Source organism: Cornus florida, unplaced genomic scaffold (assembly GCF_030987335.1).
Source record: "Cornus florida cultivar Cherokee Brave unplaced genomic scaffold, ASM3098733v1 CherokeeBrave_3.0.0_Hap2_Chr03, whole genome shotgun sequence".
Lineage (NCBI taxonomy): Eukaryota > Viridiplantae > Streptophyta > Magnoliopsida > Cornales > Cornaceae > Cornus > Cornus florida.
The window spans coordinates 78,970,000-78,975,999 of record NW_026775573.1 but is presented as its reverse complement, the minus strand read 5'-3'; positions in this window follow the sequence as shown (position 1 = coordinate 78,975,999).

Below are 6,000 nucleotides of genomic sequence, written 5' to 3'. Positions count from 1 at the left end.
TTGTTCTAACTAGTATCATTGTTATAATGGGACCCACATAACTTTTAAATATAGAAAGACGGTGCCAACTATGTGCTGCATATTATGCACTTCATGGGACAGTAGGATAATCCACTTCAGACGATTTGCGCCCGTTGTAATTTGTTTCTTTTAAGCAAATGATGACTTTGAAGCCGATAGGCTTAATCAATGGTGATGCAGCGGATGACCTGTCCTATGGATTATTTCCATTTTGATTTTTGGCTCAATATCATTTTATTATATACCCATACATACTCCAAAACAATTAATAAAAACTTAGAAAACTGATTTATAATCTAATTGGAACAATTTTTTGGAAACAGTTTTTCAAAAACTAAGTTTTATAGTTATGGTTTTTAGAGAACTCCCCTAAGCTGTTTTGGGAGTGTTGGTCCTAAGCTGTCTTAAGGATGTTTGTCTGTTTAATGTCAAAAGCCTTGTTTGTGTTGATTCAAGTATGATCTCTACCTGCATTGTGGTTTGAAATAAGGTCTAAGGGTAGTATTGTCATTTACTCATAAATAACACATTTTATACATTGGTCTTAGATAGTGCATTACAATTTGTTTACCTGTCTTAGCTGAAATCACTGTGATAGTGAAGGTTTAGCTCTTCAAATTTAGCTACAGGTGTTCGCAGGGGCATTATGGCCTTTTCTCTATTGTATTCCATGTATATACGTTTGCCTTGATAGCTACATTGCACTGAACAACCTTGGTTGAACCTACATTGTGAATTACATAGCCTCAGGTGTAATGACCCGGTCTTTTTCCTCCTTTTCCATTTTCGGCGATTTTCTTTTTTCGTCTTTTAGTCATTTTTCGTTTTTCCTTGCATAACCTCATTGTTGTGCTCGGATTTAATTCCGGTTTTGCATGCATTCATGGTATTTGATTTCCATGACATTGGTATTTTTACTTTTCTTGAAAAGCATGCTAGATTAGTACTTTTCTTGTAAAGGGCATGAATGTGTAATTATTTATAATTTTTGGGATTTTAGTGTGATTATGTAAAATAATTATTTTTCATTTTAGGGACCTTTTTGCAATTTATTTTAGAAGATATTTTGAAAAAGGACCATTTTGTAATTTTTGAAAACTGTGACAAGTGTCACACTCTCATGGAGCCATTTGTTGGCATTTAGGTGAAGAGACTTGGCACCATGGCCTCTTGACATTTGGTGGGTGGAGATTCATCCATGTGTTGGTCTTGGATTAGGGCACATGTAGCCTTTGATTTGTGACAAGTGTGGGCTTGGGATTTAGTCTTGGAAGAGGCATTGGATTTGTGACAAGTGTAGGATCAAGGTGTAGTCTTGCATTGTGTGTGTGAGAGAGGTAGTGCAAGAGTACATAGTGAGTGGAGGATTTCTAGCCCTTCCACTCACCATTTTACACTTTATCTTTTTCATTTCATTATCCATAGCAAATCCACAATTGGAGGAAAGCTTAGTTCATAGCTTCTCCGTTCAATTTGGCTCACTTCCTTACACCTTAGAGTTGAAACCTTGGGAGAGAAAAGATTCCTCTCACTCTCCTCTTCAATAACCCTAAACTTGTTTTATATTTAGGGCTTGGTTGCTTGGATTATAGAGATTCAATTCTCTATTGAGGTAGGGGTGGTTGTATGTTTATCCTCTTTGGGTTTTATATATATTAGAGCTTGATATATATTGATTACAGGCTTTAAAATTCTTGTATTTGCATATGAGTAGAGTTTTTATATGTTTGACTTAGGATTTGTGGATTAAAGCATGTATATAACTATTAAATTTTATAGGTAGATTATTGCTTAATGATTTGCCTATTACTTGTGATTTCATTAAGGATTTATGATGAATATCTTGAAATTACTCTTGTGTTGTTAAGTAATATAGATTTCATTGAAATACTTGTAAGTATTACTTGAAATTGCTTGTAGGTAAATTGCTATATTGCATAATTAGTAATTGTGGCCTACATTAATATTAAATCCATTTGGCATAATGTGTAGTATCATTAGCTTGCCCCTTTAAACATGAAACCTTAGGACATGGTTTGTGTGGTTTTACCCTACTTGTGCTTGGTAGGTAGTTCATGCATTGAGATTGTATAAATGTCATGAACTTGTTGATTTTTTGGAAGCTTGTAAGGATATGAAATGTTTGATGGCTAGAGTTTGGCTTTAATACGAAGAATAAGAATTCTCCTAAGTCATAGTGCGCACTAGGTAGTACCTTGTGGGTCATAATTATCCAAAATAACTTGTATGGTCTCGTGGCCACATATCCTAGTCATTCCATTACTTGATTTCGCATTACTTTCCAAGTTGTAAATCATGGATTTCTTGTAGCCTGTGATTTGGTAAGTCTTAGTTTTAATGTGGTTAGTGTACTTGCTTATGTATACTTGGATGTTACGTGTTTACCGTTTCAACATTTATATAGCTTGAGATGATCCCTTAGAGCACCATGGGAACATAGACGTTAGGTGGAATGCACCCTTGTGATGGTCTATGTATGGTTCACATCATACTTGAAACTATGGGGTATGCGCATGCACCACATCCTACGAGTAACTTGATTACTCACCCTAGTGGTTTGGGTTGTTTTTCAGGTAAAGAGATTATGTTCTTGGAGGCTCATCATCCTTAGAAGCTTTTGAGATAAATGAAGCATTTTTGTATATTAACATGCAAGTGTTTAGCATGCCTTTCTTTTGATATCCTGATATGTAATGATACTCAAACATTTACTTTTGACATTATAATCATGTATGTAAAGAGGCCAAGGTCCAAACATGTATACTTTTGTACTTAAACACCTTTGGTATCAACCTTTGCATCAAAAGTGTATTTAAACCAAAGTTTGAGGTCTAACATATGAAAATTTGTAAATAATGTGTATGAGGCCATGGGCCATTGTTTTATGTTTATTTATTCATATCAAAGTTGTTGACGTGTACACATTCTCAAAACTCAAGAAAAATCAGTTTTATATATTCATTCTAAACCAAAACATCATGGGATTCAAAGTTGAGGTTGAACCTTAACACCCTGGACTGATAGCAACCTTTTTAGCAGCTTTTTGTGGTGTTTCGATCGACCAAAACTCTATTTTGGTTGACTGATGGCAAATGGAATTGCCAATGCATAGTATAATCACATTATAGTAGCCAAATGCACTGTTCATGAGTCATTTCGGTCGACCGAACCTTTATTTTGGTTTACCGAAGCAACACGAACCTTTTCTTCATGATTTCAGGTCTCAGCACTTTCATTTTGGTCATCGGAAATTCCATTTCGGTCGACCAAAATAGCTTGATCCAAAGCCTAGTCTCTGTAGAGTTCCAGCACTGATCATCCAACTGCAATGGGTTATAACTTCTTCAATGCTAATCCAAATGGGGTGATTCTTGATCCTAAACTCAAGGATTTTGAGTCAGATTTCCAATGGTACCTATATCATTCTCAAATTCCAAACATAGTGGGAGTTATGTATATTTTAGTGAAGTAGTCAGTTTTGACTTCAACCGGGACGGGGCATTTTGTGGGATTCTTAGCCAATGTTCATGGAACCTCTTGAAATGTTTCAAAATGATTAGATTAGGTTGTATTAACCTTGTTTGACTTGTTTAGAGTCAATTTTCTCCTTTTAATAGTGAATTAACCTTTTTGCCCCTTGGATAGCAAACTTTGTCCTTTTTGACCTTTGTTTCCGTTTTTGTCCTCTTTAAGTTCCGTGACCTCATGAAGGGTCACATTTGTGTCTTAGGAGTGACTAATATCTCTAGAGACCTTGGTTTACCTTTATCTTCCACATTTTGGATCCGTTATCACCGGGTCGAAAAACTTGGGCCGTCACATCAAGACTATTATTTGGTCCTTTCCAACTGTGCTTAGAGTGTGTCACGTCTCAGTGGTCCTAGAGAGATAGTATATGCAAGAATATTACATTTCTTAGAGGCTAAATCTGGATAAAATTGCAATTGTAGCATATAACCTGTAACTTGTTGAAGCTAGTGAGATTAGTGACAAAATAGCTGAGGTGGCAGGCCTACATTGGTTCATTGCCCTGAAAATATCTTAATTATTCTCTCTCAATGATTGGTGGAAGGTGATAGGTGTATTGTATAGCTGTGCAAAGGGCCGCTGTATTGTATGGAGTATAAATATGCTGTGATAAGGCTTTTTAGGGTTTCTAAGCCTTGAAATCTCACTGAATATTAGGCTGCAGCTAAGAAATCTCGAGTATTATATGTTAAGCAAGTTTTTCTCTGTTATTTGATGACGATCTATGCAAGAAAAACTCACTGAATCAAGCCTTAGGTGTGTACAAGTGCTGAGATGATTCTGCTATCAAGTTTATTAGTGCAAGGGGTGGATTGAGTAGTGATTTTGAGTTCCAAGCTGCTATGGTCTATTCCAAGGGCTATCATAGGTATAACCAAGCTATTTACACTTGCTCAGTATTTTATTTTGAACAAAAACATGCTGGAACTGAATTAATCTGTGATTTAAGTAAAAAATGGTTAAGTCTAGCTGTTTCATGAATTATCTAACTGCTAGCAAGTTTATTTTGGTGAATCAGAGCTGTTGAAATTAGCTGTGGAACATACTATTGGCACATAATGGTATTGAACTTCTAGAACCCTAAATCTGTGTTGTGGTGTGCTTGTTTAAGCACTGTAACTGAACCTTTTGATTAACTCATGCGATTCAAGAATATTTTATGCTACAAACATGAGTACTACAGTGAAAGAAGACTGTGTAAGGTGCTGGTAAATTGACCTCGAGAGGAAATTCCCATTTTACCCTCGATTCCTGATTGGAGCAGATTGTGGTTTTGTGGTTGTAACTTGGAGTTTTAAGCTGTCTGTACTATTTTAATTATAGGAAAGACTTGTTGATATAGTTTTACATCTGTAATGGTGTGTGTGGTGAGCTATGAGAGCTTACAAGGTCCATACAAGGTTGCTTAGGATAAGGGGAGTGCTTGTGTGCACTGTGTGAACTAGTGTGTGTATTGGTTATGAAAACTAGTGTCTATTCTTGTACCTGGGTGTGTACAGAGAGTGAGATAGTTGAGTGTGTAACAAGATACATACAGCTAGTAGTGGATTTCATATTGGCAGAGGCCAAGAACCAAGGTTTTCCTTAGTTAAGAGGGTTTCCTTATAATCCTTGTTTGCATTAATCTTTGTGTGCTTGTTTCTGTGAAGACTTAAAAATAAAGGTTTTAACCAAAATACCCCCCTCTTGGTTTAACAATTGGTATCAGAGCTTTGTTATGCACTGAAGGTTCTAACAGGCCTGTAGTTGATCCTAGCAATGGATGAAGGTCAAGTTATCAACAACGCCTCAAGGTTTGAAGGTTCAAACTATGATTCTTGGAAAACTAGAATGGAAGCTTTTCTAATGTCTCAGTCCTATGATGTGTGGCATGCTACTATACTTGGTGTTGTGATTCTCAGTCCAGATAACCCTTCTGCAGAAGACAAAATAGCTATGGCTAATGGAAAGGAAAAACATGTTCTTTTCTATGCCTTGAAGCAACAAGAGTTAAAAATTATAAGACAGCCAAGGAAATGTGGGATTCTCTTTAGGTTGCTCATGAGGGAAATAATATTACAAAAGACAACAAAATATAGCTGTTCAAAGTCCAATACGAAATCTGTAAAATGGAAGAAAAGGAAACTGTTGCTGAGTACGTATTCAGAATTAATGATCTTGTCAATAATATGAAATCTCTTGGTGAAAATATTAAAGACTCTGATGTTTGCAAGAAGATACTTAGGTCTCTCACTTCTAGGTTCAATGTTAAGGTTACTATCCTAGAAGACAAGGATTTAATAAACATGAAGATAGATGAACTTCAAGCTGCTTTAACAGCCTATGAAATGAGGATCGGTCCTCCAACCTTACATAGAAGATAAGTTGCTCTCAAAGCCAAGGAAGTTGTTGAGGAAGCTGATACAAAGTCTAAAGATGATCTGGAAGAGG